Raw genomic sequence first — 14614 nt, forward strand, 5'->3', positions numbered from 1 at the left:
GTATAATAGAATAATGAAAATGGAGGCAGAGATGAAAGCTGGATTTCTGGAGGGTGGAGCACGACGGCTCGGACTCGGAGAAATTCGTAGGAACTGTTCATACAGGTGAGTAGCTATTTTGCTATTTCACCGGAATACAGAAACCGTGTTATCGTTCATTCTTTTTCGTCATGTCTCGTTACTATTAAACTAGTTATATATATGTATTTGTTTTGAGTTATTAGAGTAACTATCGGAACTGTTGGAACTCGGAAGTCGTCAATGGCGGCGTTGCGAGTCCAACATCGTATTCTGTTTGAACCGTTATTATTATGTTATCTTGTTAGACTGTCGGGTTGGATATTTGGGTAACCGTCGAAGCTTCGATGAGCGTCAATGGTGGCAGCGAAAACCCCAGTATTCGTTTTGTTTTTGTTGTTTTGCTTTAGTTGGATTTTGATGTTGTATTATTGTTGTTTGTTGGGGGTTGGAGAGCGGTGGTTGGAACATTTGGAAGCTCCCAATAGGCGTCAATGGCGCCCGAACGCATTACTGTCATACTGTGGTTGGAACTTTTGAAATTTTGTTTGTTTGGTTTTGTTGGTTTGAGGAATCTTTGGTGGTGGTTGTTTGATTGAGTGTTTAGGAGTGGTGGTCGAAGCTTGGTTGGAGGCGTTAATGGCGGTGGATGAACCGGTGGTTGGGTTGTTTTTGGTTTAAATTGGTTGGTGTGTTTTGTGGTGATGTGTTGTGGGGTTGGTTAGTGGTGTTTGAGTGTGTGTGAGGGCTGAAAATGGTGGCGGTTGGAAGCCTGTAACAAGCGTTAATGGAGGTCGCGATTTCAGATCTAGATTTAGGAAGAGTTTTGATTTTTTTATGATTTTCGGTTTTTGCTTTTGTTAAGGGTGTTGGGTTTTTCAATTTGAGTTAAACCGATGTGTTGAAAGGGAGGACGATCGGTTTTGGTGGTGGCGGTTTTTAGTGGGTGGTGGTGGAAGAGTGGAGAAGAAGCAGCGTAGGCGGCTTGGGCTTGGGCACTGGGTCGGTTTCGGTTTACGGGCGGTCTAATTTCATTTGTTGTTTGGGCCCGATTCTATTTTGGTTTTGGTTGGTCCTTTTCTATTAGATTGTTTTGTTTGGCCCGATTTCATTAAGTTTTGTGGACCGGTTTAAGTAAAGTTTTGGGCGGTTTATGTTCAATTTTTGGACCGAACCACTTAACTGTTTTTGGGCGATTTCTAATATTGCTTGGGGCGGTCCATGGGGCGTAAAATAGATCTAATTGGGTCTTTAAATGTTTAAACTTTCGGGTTCTAAGGTTTGGGCTTGGCCAGTTGGGTCCGAACCATGACCTTGGCCATGAGCCCATGAGCCATACACCTTTGTCCTTAGCCATGAACCATGGTTATGACCATGAACCTGTCGAACACGGAAACGACAGTTTGACTTTGACCTTCGACCATGACGGTTGACTTTGACTTTGACTATGACATGTTGAGTTTGACCTTGACCATGATGTGTTGACCTTTGACCGTTGACTTTGACCGTTGACTTTGACTGTTGACCGTTGACTTTGACTGGGAATGTTGACTTTTCCAGTTTTTCACATATTTGATTATATGGATAAATATAGTAATAAAATATTGTTGAGATTGTATAACTTGGTTTGTCATTATCTAATTTAGATTTGACGTGAGTAGTGTGTAAAACATATATATATTGGGCTTTAATTGTGGGTATGTGGAATATTTATTTGTGCTTACGTTTTATGTGTATATTATATGGACACATATAGTAATAAAATGTTGTGGAAGCTTGTATAATTTGGTGGTCATTATCTAAGAAAGATTTGACCTTGATGTTGTGTATTTTTGACACGTGACGATATTGAGATATTAGGAGATATTATATTCCTAATAATGCGTTATAATAAAATGTATGTGATACGTTGAAGCATTGTGACATGAGATAATATCTTTGGGATATTTATATTAATGCAATATCTTGGAGAAATGTATATACACTCCATTATTTTATATGTGAGATGCTAATATAGTATTGATAAATATTTGCCCACCAGGGAGTGTGGTGTAGTGCAATAATATATTGTACGTGAAAAAGAAATGAAAGTGACTATGAGATATAATTGAGATGTTTCTAGATATTATGGCTTAGTGCAATAAGGTAATTGACACCGACGTGATATAGTAGAAATGTTTATGAGTCATTAATGTATGACACCGAATAAATTACGTAACAAAAATCCTAGAACGACTACCACAACTCATGTGATTGGGCCCTTCCGGCGTTTGATTAAATCTGAATGGCCTTCGGGCTGCCCTCCGGCATTTTCGATTAATCTGAATGGGCGGGCGGACCTTCCGGGCGCTTCGGTAAAATTTGAATGGCCCTCGGGCGAAACCGAATAGTGGTGGATTATTCCGTTCGCAAAATAGACGATGATCATAATATTTTATGCCGAATAGTGGCATTACTTACATAATTGCTTCCGTGTGAGGATTTACGGTGTCGCGGCATCCCGCTTCGTGGTGGTTTCACGGAGTGGTTCATTATGTAAGGGGAGGCATGTGGATGTACATGTTCGTTGGGTAGCGATTGTGGTAGCCGGAAACTAGGTAAGACATAGATATGACGTGATTTTAGGGACACAAAAAAAAGTCTAAACTAATATAATTATGGTAATATGTTGGTAAATAATATATCTCTAGATAGATGATTGTATATGTCCGGGTGGTTAGTACTTTAGTTATAACCTAAAGGCCTCGTGGAGGAACTAAATGCCTTATTTATGATCATTATAGTTTGTTGTGTGGTTAGTGGGAAGTTAAAGGCCTCGGTGGAGGAACTACCCGCCTAGATTATTGTACTTAAAGATGTTGTATTAGTCGTTGAAAGTTAAGGCGCCTCGGTGGAGGAACTAATTGCCGTATGAATTATGGATATATTTGTATAAGTATATGTTGTTTTTAGAGCTACTCACACCAGCATTTTTATAATGCTGACCCGATTTGCATGTTTGCTTATCGGGTGTGTTCATTCAATGAACATAGTTGATAAGTTTTGACAGGTTTAGTGTTGAAGAAGGTGGGCTGCTGCTTGTGGTTTGCGTTAGCATTGCATTTCAGGATGTATTTTGTTTTCCCTTAAGGTGATATAGATTTTCAGTCTAGACAATGTATTTGTACTTTCATTTGTAATTTTAAATAAGGAGTTATTGAAAAGAGATTTGTAACCTAATCTTATTTGTAAATTTTTGTAGTGAAGAGGACATTTGTTTAAGTTAAAATTTTTATTGGTTTTTAATTATCCGCATATTTAAAACTGTTTATGGGTTTTTGGAAGTTGAGAGTGCGTCACACTTCGGAGATTGAAGAGTCGGGGACAAATAATGTTTTTCCGAATTCTGTCGAAATTCGGGGTGTGACACAAAGCATGCTTCTTGTTTGGGGGGGGGCATAGAAACACGTGTAATTAAGGCATCTGTTAGGATATAGAAATGTATAATATGCATTTGTTTTCAAGTTAAAATTTTTCAAAAATATAAATAAATAAGTTTATGCTATACACTTAGGAATATTGGTATTGTTTTCTTTCTCTATGCTCTTAACAATCTTGAAGTCTCACGTAGCTTTTGCATCAGAATAATTGTTAGAAACTTAGGTTAATATGTAGGAAATAATCTTTGCATCTACCTATAAATATATTACATGAGTATCTATGATTGTTACCAGTAAGTTTCTGAAAGCTAGGCTAGAGTACTTATTCTACAAATCTGTGAGAATATAGCCTAAAACCTTATATGAAATAAACATTTGAGAAATGACACAAGGGAGAAGTAAAATCGGATAGAGAAATCACACGTCCACTTGCTTGATCACTATGCCATATCCTGGCGAGAATTTAGGCCCTCTTTGGATCGATATAGCCGTAAATTCAAACCTATGAATTATTTTCCGCTAGTAAGCCCCTCACGAGCCTTTCTTTAGCCTTTCATAACCCACAAATCCTTTACCCTGTTACAAAAACATAACAAAATAAAAAAAAATAAAAAAAATAAAATCAACCTACCCAATCTAGAATAAGTCTGAGAATATAATGAGGAAGAAAGAAGAAGAGAAAAACCGGTGTAAACAAAAGTTAGTTAATTGCTTCAAAAAATAAAGAAAAGAAGTTTCCATCTAAAGAAAAGACAAATAAAAATAGAAATAAAATAAAAACTCCGAAAAAATAGAATAAAAGGAGTTAAAAGACAAAGAAAAAGAAAAAAATATGGCTAAGGATGGAAACAAAGTGTAGAAGCAAAAGTAAATAACAAGGTTTTCTCTAAGTTACATAATATGAAGACTCTACTATCTCGGACTTGTCTTTTGAATATCCATTTCCTTCCTTCTTAAACCATCTCCTAATCCCATGAACACCTAATAAAGACCTCTAGCTCAATTAGGAATATGTTAGTGTGATATTAAGTGGCGGATGTGTTTGATCGACTCGGCTTCCTTGTTGTCATTGAGATTGTAAGGTAAAGTGTGTGCCCACCGCGACACCGGAGTATGAAACTCGAGCGGAAAAATCGAGTGGTTTTCGTCTTGACATTTATGTGAGGACCTACTTAAGGACGCTATTCCGAGTTTTCAGAAACGAACTTGCTAGGCATTTCATAGTATTACTCATAATATTTATATTTGTATCATAGATGATTGATTATTATGCATATATTAGCTTAGGTTTTTGACTTGGTTATTGTTATTCATTTGCTAGTGAGATGTATAGATAGTTGGGACATGAATGAGGAAACAATAATTTTATTTCTTAGTCGTTGTAGTATAGTTGAAGTTTGTGAGTACCTTCACTGGAAAACTCTCACGAAAATTTATAACTCGGCCCACTAGGGAATTCCTAGTGGTTTAAGGCCTTTGCGTATATGGTCAATGCAATCGCGACTCAAAGTAAAGCGAGTAGTTAGAACTCCATTTTTGGTCACTTATTCTAATTTATCATCTTTGCTTGAGGACAAGCAAAATGCTATTTGGGGTGGTTTAATAAGAGCCCAAAACTGTAGTTTTAACCGATTGAATCATGCTTTTAGACCAATTATGTGAGTAATAATTAAGAGTTAACACTAATTATGTGTTTTTATGCATTCCAGGTTTCAAAGTCCATTATGTGTAGAAATGTGCCACTTTAGCGAGATAAAGGAGCAAAGGTCGGTTATTAAGGAGTTCCGTGATTAAAGGCCAAGATTCAAGAAGACAAAGCCTTTCTAAAGCGATTTCGGCCAAAAAGTCGAAAAGTCGGCTTAAAACAAAAGACACAAGTCGATTAGAACTTGAAGGAAGGTATCTTTGGACTCAGACCTTGGAATGGGTCCTACCTTATGTCAAAACGACCGGCTCGGAAAGAGCTTTCTAATGGTCTAAGCCTTGATCCAATCAGAGAAGCAAAAATGGACGAAAAGTCTTTTGAAGCCAACTGCAGCTGAAAAGGCCTTTTTGGACTGAAAGAATTGGGTTTTGGGCCTGATTCTCTGGCCCAAAACATGGCTCCAAGCCCATGCACAATTTTTGGATCTGAAAGTATAAAAACCAAAGCTTAACTCTTTGTTAATGGTAGTTAGTTAGACCTAAAAAATATATATATTTCTAGATCTAGTTTTCAGTAGAGTAATGAAGTTTAAGTTCCAATTTCAATTCTTGTTTTAGATTAAGTCTTTGAATCATTGTTCTTGATTGATTAGATAAATAAAATAGTTATTTTTGTCAATTTCGATTTTTGTCATTTCAATTTATAGATCTAATTTTAATTCTTGTTGATTATCATTTCGTAGTTTAAGTAGATTGAAACATTGTTAGTTAAATTAGTTAAGTTAGAATTTTAATATGATGTGTAGTTATAATTCAATGGGAAATGATGGGTTGATGACTCAAGGCTAAAACCTCCATTAGAGGGGTTGATGAAGCTTTGATGAAAACTTAGTGGTATAGTGTAGAAGCATTGTAGAATCTATTCCACTCTAGAATGTCGTGATTCGCCATGAGAATGGGTGGACGACCTCACATGCTAGTTAGTACTTGGTAGAAGTGCCATGAACACTAGGGACTAGAACTCGAAATTCTTGCCGTAAGAACGTAAGAATCGAGATACAAGAATCTATGCTAGGTTATTAAGTTGGATTCGAGGTGGATTCAATTCCCTTCTAATCCTTTATCTAGATTAAAAAACAATCATATTTCCATAGCATTCGTAGTTTAAATTCAACAAAATCAATTTCATATTGTATCGTAGTATAACACCCTTCGTAAAACTCTCATTAGACTTAAGACCGATTAATTAGACTAGAAAACATTCAATGCTAGAGAACTAGGAGTGGAACGAATTTGTTACTCCACTCTATTTCGATAGAATTGAGAGTAGAAACTTTGATAAATATAGACACGTGAATAGTTTTAGTTTACTTACGTTTTGAGTTCATCGTTCATTTCGTAGGTAAACTATTCATTTTATGTTTATCACGCGTAATAGACCCTACGTACAAAATTTGCGTCCGATAATTGTGACCACCTAGAGTTTGTCAAAATTTGCATCTAATTTCTTCAAATTTCGCATTTAAATTTGGAGGTGATACTAACACCACCAAGAGAGATGCTCTTAGTATTTATTTTTCGATAATATATTTATTTTTCCAAATACTGATGGCCTGACTGTTTGGGGATGATGATGATGATGGAGTCACAACCGACAAGAATATCAACTGATGTACCAATTTTGGGGGTGGGTGTTAATCTTCGTACATCTGAACTCTGAATAAAAGACGAGCAAAGATTAACAGGGTGATTGACGAATGATGTGATTTCATTAGCGGGTGTAAATAACCAGGCCTCTGGTCTTTGATTTTGGCGATCTTTTTTCCCATAAGTTTGAGTTTCCCAACACAAAAACTGAAAGAGACGATAACAAGGATGACGTATTTCGGCCCCCTCAATTTTATGACACAGTAATTAACTAATTACTAACGCCAATGCCTGTATTTTTCTTAGAACACGATCTTCTAATTTCCTCTATCAAACCTTTGTTTGCATTTGAAATTTTATACCAATGTCAGTAACTATATATAAAAAATCCTTTCATATTAGGCATCTTCAAAATACTATGATGACTTTGATTTTTTTCAATTGCCACTGAAAATTCAGGGAAATATTGTAATTTTTTTAGTCTTAGGAAATAGAGTACATTCGAAACCTAGGTTTTTGTCTGAGACTATCATTGGATGTGAATACTAGTTTCTCACACTGGCCACATAATTAATTGAAACCTAGGTTTTTTATATGGATCTAGCTATTGAAGAGTAATCAACGAAACTAGTTTTACAGCTTGTTTTTACGATTTTTCTGAAAGCTTCATTCTCTAGTTGCTAAGAATCTTTTATCTGCCTCCACATACGGCTTTGCTACTAAAGTTATTTGTTTTTATTCTCAGCCTATTCTATGTGATTTTGGCATTCTTGACAATAAATTAAATGTTTTTTGGGAAATATTCTAAATTTGCTTTAGCTAAAATCTTCTCTCAAATAGTCACCCTAAAAGCTCAAGGCTTTTTTTTCCCGAAGGTTTGGTGGTGGAAACACCTAGCAATCCCTCCATTCTTAATTTTACGATTCGAACAGGCACAACCAAAATAACCACACTCATCGTTTGGATGTCGTCAGTATTATGGAGTCTTATTTGTGACAATAATGTCTGTAGATGCAATGGCTATCACATACTTCCACTTTGCAATTTAATTCAATTTTATCTCGCTCTCATCTATTTTCCTTAGCCTCATAGTAATTCTAAGCTTCAAATATTTGAAATACTACTCTTTCTCTAGTAGTTTATGTTACTTTTTTTCTTGATTGGCAAGCATGTTTTAAATGAGATTAGTAACTCTTTGATGTTGGCAGGGTTTGAGTCCCAGACCTCTGTATCATCACCCTAAGATTTTATCGACTTTGCTAGCCGGCACCTGCGAGTTTATGTTACTTTTTAAAATAAAAGAACTAGGGAGCTTGAAGAGACAAGAGACCTATCAAAAACGTTGAGATTGAAAAGCAGCATTGAACTTAATTATATGCCATTTAGCTGTACATGGAGTGTTCCCTGTGTAGATTATGCTTTTGTCACTTTAAAGCTCCGAGCCAAGGATGAATTTGTTGTTGGATGACTTATTTTCACGTCGTAATCCCCATGGAAGAGCGAGGTCTCAAAGAAGCCATTGCTATTTGTTATACCTTCCCATGCGTTTTCCATTCTTGGATTAGCTTGTCAACAACATCACCTTGCGGGAGATTTTTAAAATTGTTGTCAGTCAAACACATCCTCCAACATCCGTTCGGACGCCATGCTATCCATAATATAATGCCCTAGACTGCAGGGTGGGAGTGTGCCTCCCTCAGTATCTCCTCTAAGTAATGTGCCTGTTCACGCCGAAACAGCAACGATTAAAATTATTAAAGAATGATATTAGGTGGGTAGTATACATACATGTGAATAGAATAAATCCATAACCAAGCTGCAAGTTCTGAGCTACTTGATATTTGGATAGAGAAGTACCGTGTTTGGGCTTTGATTTACGTCCACTTCGGTAAGCCATATAGGCATCCCAGTTGCAGCAAGAGTATCAATGCCAGATCTCATGTACGGAATGTTGGGTTCTTTGAAATGGCCCTCAAGCTCAATCCCTATGACTTGTGCCTTATTACCTCCATATGACTGAATTTCTCTCAACTTATGAAGATACACAGCAGGTGCTGCCTTTGCATCGCCGCTTGACTCTATGGTACTAAAGTCATTCAAAAACAAGGTTGCCTTGGGATCAAGCTGATGCGTGTTTTGAAAGACAGCTGCCGAAAATTTCTTCCCAAGTTTTTCTTTGAAGAATGAGTGATGTAGATTCTCGTTAACAACGTCCCAGTGGATAAGTTGCCCGGCGTACTTTGAAACAACGGAGTTGACCCGTTGGTCAGCTGCTTGTCTAAGTTCATCAGTTGGAAGTGATTCGACCCACGAGGGCTGATACGTTTGATCATCCCAGAGGATGTTATGGCCTCGAACAGCAATTCCATGTTGTTTGGCAAAGTTAAGCATTGCATTTAAAACAGAATAGTCTACCTTGCTTCGTGTGTTTTCATTACTGTACCACTTCATCTCGTTTTCAAAAACAGTCACAGTGAATCTGGAGGTAAACCAGTTCTGGTAGGCTTGATTGTTCAAAATCTCCTTATTTATGGCTGATCCAAATGGGAAAGCTACCGTGTTTTGTTTGATTGAGACCTTTGCTCCAGCAAGAACTTTGCCTTGAGAGTCGATTGCGTGAATCCTGACCTTTCTCTTACGTATCTGCAGGACGTTGTAGTCATAATTTATAAACCAATATTATTGTCATACGTACCAATAGGGGTATTCATGATTGCATTCATAGTAGTCTATTTTATGTTTTTATGTGTTATACCTTCTTGATATTTTGATCTTGGTGTGATCTCCATTGCTCTTTGGTGAACGGCTATAGTGAGACACTATCTACCCATATCTCCACACTAGTGTTTTTGCTCTGAAACAGACACTCAAGTGTCAGAAATTAGAATTCTAACTGCTTATGAAGATAACAATAATTATAATACTGGTATGCATAAATAAGTATCTAATTGCTTGCATCATCAGAAAACAGCTTTTGATAGAATTGGTTGGAGCAACGCGGTTAGATCACCTAATTCCAAACTTTTCGCCAAAAGTCGGCGATGTTGTAATGAAATAAAGTATGCTCTTTCGACAAAATGAATACACTTATACGCGATTATATCCAATTCTTCTGTTATATAAACCATAAACAATGCAGATTATTAAACGCGTAGTCATTGTCACTGGCTTACATTTGGTTGCCGAGCTAATTTATTGACATCGACGGAAGCAGTTTTGTATCCTTTTTGAAGTTCAATATAAAAACTTAAATTTTGCAATAACAGGATTCAAATTATTATATACCTTAAAATATAATTCAGCAGGCCAGGAGGAATTGACAGTAAGACCACCTTTAAGCATAGACCAGCAGCCTGACTCTGCAACAATTGTACCCACATTTCTGTAGCCCCTTCTTGTTTTAACAATAGCACTTACTGGCTCCTTTCCTTCACTTACTTGAATCCAAGCTGAAAGAACAATAGCTTTTGTTAGGAAGGAAAAAATAAATAAATAAAATTTTATGAAGCCTTGTCTATATATGAAATGGATTGAACTCTTTTTCACTTGAATAATTACCAGAGAAGGTGTAATGCTTTCCCTTATGCATGTAAAGCTTCTGCGAGAAACTGTCGTAAGAATTGTTTCTTGTATGAGCAACGGCAAAAGTGTTGCCTTCTTTTGAGTTCCTCTCTTCGATCTCCCCATCACCAAATTTAGACCAACCATTCAGACCACTGCTGAATCCTGGGTTATTTATAATGCCTCCTTCATATTGAGGTTTTAGAGGTTCTGCTAAGCACTGTGAGAAATGACAATTCAAATAAAAAGGTCATTAGAAGAAGATTCTAACTGTTGCAATATGGACTAACATGATGCAGGTTAAAGAAAGCCTGCCTCTATGGTTGCCGAATGATCCTATGTTAAAGCCTCAATTGCATCACCTGTAAAAGAAAGGAAGCACATTGAAATATATGACACCACTACGACTAGCTCATTTATATAGTAATCGAGCCCATATGTTGTCCCTGCTCATACTGTAACCAAGGAATTAAATTTCGCTTTCGTTTATTGTTTCGATGACCACAAAAAACGAAAATATAGAAATTTTCGCGATGCGAATACATGAAAAAAAATATATAATAACAATAATAAATAAATAAATGGCGTAGCAATTATTCTTTCAAATTTAAATATTTATACACATTTATCGAAAAAAAATATCTATACACAAAAAATATCAAAATAAGCTCTTTCTCAAAATTAACAATCCTCTCAAATAGACATATATGATGGTTTTGGGCGATTTTTTTTGGGTTTGTGCGATCTTGTTCTATTTTTGTCTTTACATGAGAAGCTAATTAAGGCCCAAGCCCAATATCTAAACTAGGCCTAAAGCATAATTAAACTCCTAACCACTAACTAATTTGACTTAGTGTCGTAATTATTTTCCGGCCTATCCAGCTTAATTTAATTTCCTACATTCTATCCCACTGCATGCTATAACGATAACTCACTCATGCATGTAAGCTGTTAACTCGTGCCACCTTCGAACGCAGAAAAGCCGCTAACAGCTTAGGGTATTTTCATGATATTCATTTCCCAGGGTATTTCATGATATTCATTTCCCAAAATCTATGTCCGTAGCGGCTTTATGCATTCGAAGCTGGCACGAGTTAACAGCTTACATGCATGAGTGAGTTATCGTTATAGCTTGCGGTGGGATTAGGGGTGATAATTTGGCCCTCAGACCCTAAACCTGCCCTGGCCCGGTCCTCATGCCTATGAAGTGCGGGTTAGATTGGCCCTATACGTTTTTTTGTTATTTTACATTACATTTATGTATTTATCTAAATTGTATAAAAAAAAAATCACTAAATTAGTTTTCAATAGAGATAGATTAGAATATAACATATGCGTTTTTTGTAATTGATTGAAAAATAGATAAATAAGTCATACATAAAAACAAATTCAACCTAACAACATAGTTAAGTATGAAAAATATAGATATTTTAAGAGTATCATCTCTTCCACCATACGTAGTTAAAATTAGTTTTGTATACGTAGTTAAAATTGATATACATAATCAAAGTATGATAAAAATAAATAAAAAAACACAAAAAAATTAAGTAAACTAGTAAAGTAATATTCGACGGGGCCCGACCGGTCCCTCATTTGGCCCTAAAAAATAAGGTTCGAGAGGCGGGTTAAGGGATCGAGTTTTCATGCATGACCCTACTCGACCCAGCCCTTAGTAAAATAGGGGGGGATTGGCCCGACCCTCAATTATGAGGGCTTTTTATGGTTTGAGGGTCAGATTATCACCCTTAGGTGGGATAGAATGTAGGAGATTAAATTAAGCTGGATGGGCCGAAAAAAAAATAATTACGACGCTAAGTCAAATTTGTTAGTGGTTAGGAGTATAAATATGGCTTTAGGCCAAATTTAGATATTTGGGCTTGGGCCTTAATTAGCTAAACAGGTAAAGACAAAAAAAATAGAACAAATCGCACCAAACCAAAAACAAAACAAAATCGCACCAATTTCTCTCAATTCGCAACTATTAAAAACCTATGAGAGAGAAAACCAAATTCTCCCCTTTTCGATCGATTCAATCCAAACAATTTCGCAACCCATCTCTTGTAAACACTAGAGTCAAGTGTGAAGCTTCAAAATTGATTTGAATTTGCGTCGTATCACAGCGAGGTGAGTTTAATTTCGTATTTATATTCAATTTCGATAGGATTGGGTTGTGTTAACGAAATTAATTGAATGGGGTGGTGATGTATTTAGCAGTAGCTTGTTTGGAAAAGGTAGAGCTTAGCGAATTGGTGGCGAAGAAAGCTAAAGGGGATATCTTTACTGGCTTGGTAAGAATTATTGTTTATTCACTCTATTTTGTGAAATTCATGTTGGTTCTATACCTTGTTTACTGTCATGTTGATTATGGAGTGGAGGAGAAGAAACACCCACCGATTTTATTAATAGAATTAATACGAATTGAAGGGGGTGGAATTTGTTGTAGTTGGAATTGGGATGTGATATGATTGGCGTTGATAGGAGGGCCTGCCGTGGCTCGAAATAGCCGTAGAGAGACCGTCCGAATACTTGATGCGAAGTGGCACATGCTTCAGAATTGGCTGATAGTTATAGGAAAATATACCTAAAACCAAATTCTTAGCCGAGATTCTTCTCGACTTACGTTAGATAATAAGAATTTCAAGATTCGATTCGATAAATTCTAATAACCTACGTGTATATGCTGTTATAGGAGTTAAATAAGAGTGGATTCGGTTAAGCGGGCTTGATTCGGTTAAGTAGGCTTGAAGGGAACGAAGCTTGCTAAGGTAGGAACTTACATACCAATATATAGCATGCTTATTTTCATGCATAATTTGATTGTTTTAAATTGGAAAAGATAGTTTGTATGTATATGTGTTATTCATGTTTTGCAATTGTATTTTTCCTCGATAAAAACTAGAGATATAAATAGCTTTTGTGTGAAAAATTGAGTTTGCGAAATTTGGGTAGCGGGGGATTGTTTTCTTTGTTAAAAGAGCATAACTGGTTTTGGGAAGGGCTCTCGTCTCTTGTCTCAGTAAGGAGACAGAGAGATGGATTTTGTAATGTGGGTAAGGGTTACCCGGTTGTTTGTAACTATGTGTGAGGTTCTGGATTGTTCCATGGATATAGTTCATGTTATTTACTCACCGTTTAGGAATCATCGGTTGTCATTTACTATTACTGGCCCGTTTGGGAGTCATAGGTTGTATTTACTCGATTGTTGGAAATCTAGGAACTCACACATACAGGACCAACAGTTTAAAAGGAAAACTAAATATGTAATTATAGTATTTTGAAATAACCGGTAATATGAGTATATAGTACTATTCTTATCACGAGGGGATTTGGAAAAGAATTGGTGAATTCCTATAAAGAAGGAACTGTTGTCGCATTTCTGGAGACGACATCTCGCTCTAGGATTCCAACTGTGGTGTACACCTTTCGAGGTGGTGGGCCATCTTTAAAGGGATACATCACAGGATGTAGTTTGGGAATTCCTTTTCTACTTTTCTAGATAACCATGCTTGTACGTGTTTCGCTGTATGGTGCTTAGCTTGTGTGAGGTTACATGTTACCTCGATGAGGTTTAGACGTGAGGAGTGAGAGTTTAGTCCACTCCTGGATGTGTGTCAGGATCTTGAGCAGTCTGCAGTCGTCGAACGGTTGACCACCGTAAGTTAGGTGACAGCCCGTATGGGGGTCGTAGTCACAGGGCCCACCTGAGCCCTAAAAGCTTTGGGGATTTTGTGTGTACGAACACAACAACGGCATTTCAGCTCCCTACCGGTAAAATCAGGAAAATAACGGTGCATGGTTCACACTGGAAAGTACTAAACCGAGATATGCCTGTGACTGGGGCTGAGTACCAGTCGTACCCTCACCATTCTAATAGGATGCAGTGGCCACAATAGCTGTATGATGATTGTGAAAACTCTATTTTGAATATTAACGAAGCATGTCGAAATGATTTATGCTAGTTAGTGATATATTATATAGTCACGATATTTGAATACTATTATGGAAAACCTGCATGTTTTAAATGTTTTACTATAAGTAGACTATTTATTGGCTATGTGCATTTCTACTGGGCATAGTTGTTTTGCTCATCCTACATTAACATTTCAGCCGATCCAGTTGCGGAGGAGACTTTCCCTTCCACCGAGGATGACAATTATGGGGATTTGGGTGGCTTCCCTTACGCTTGACAAGGGTTAAAGTCAATTCATTTTGTTGTATAGAGAGTCTAGTTCATTTTGGTTGTATAGAGAGAGCTCCGCTCATTTTGATGTACTAAACGATGTATTGGAGTAATAGTTACACTTAACCATTTTGTGGTTATGTAT

At 36.8% G+C, this 14614-nt stretch overlaps 1 pseudogene across 1 annotated transcript; it reads right to left on the minus strand.

The window, feature by feature from the left end:
• Window positions 1-8074: 8074 nt before the first annotated feature.
• On the minus strand, window positions 8075-10673 carry LOC147525145 (endo-1,4-beta-xylanase 5-like; annotated as a pseudogene). Its single transcript, XR_015205313.1, has 6 exons — window positions 10605-10673; window positions 10287-10509; window positions 10014-10177; window positions 9484-9582; window positions 8586-9371; window positions 8075-8449 (listed from the first exon to the last, which is right to left on the minus strand). The product of XR_015205313.1 is annotated as an endo-1,4-beta-xylanase 5-like (transcript).
• Between the last annotated feature and the right edge of the window lie 3941 nt (window positions 10674-14614).

The sequence above is a fragment of the Coptis chinensis genome, chromosome 1 (genome assembly GCF_015680905.1).
Source record: "Coptis chinensis isolate HL-2020 chromosome 1, ASM1568090v1, whole genome shotgun sequence".
NCBI lineage: Eukaryota > Viridiplantae > Streptophyta > Magnoliopsida > Ranunculales > Ranunculaceae > Coptis > Coptis chinensis.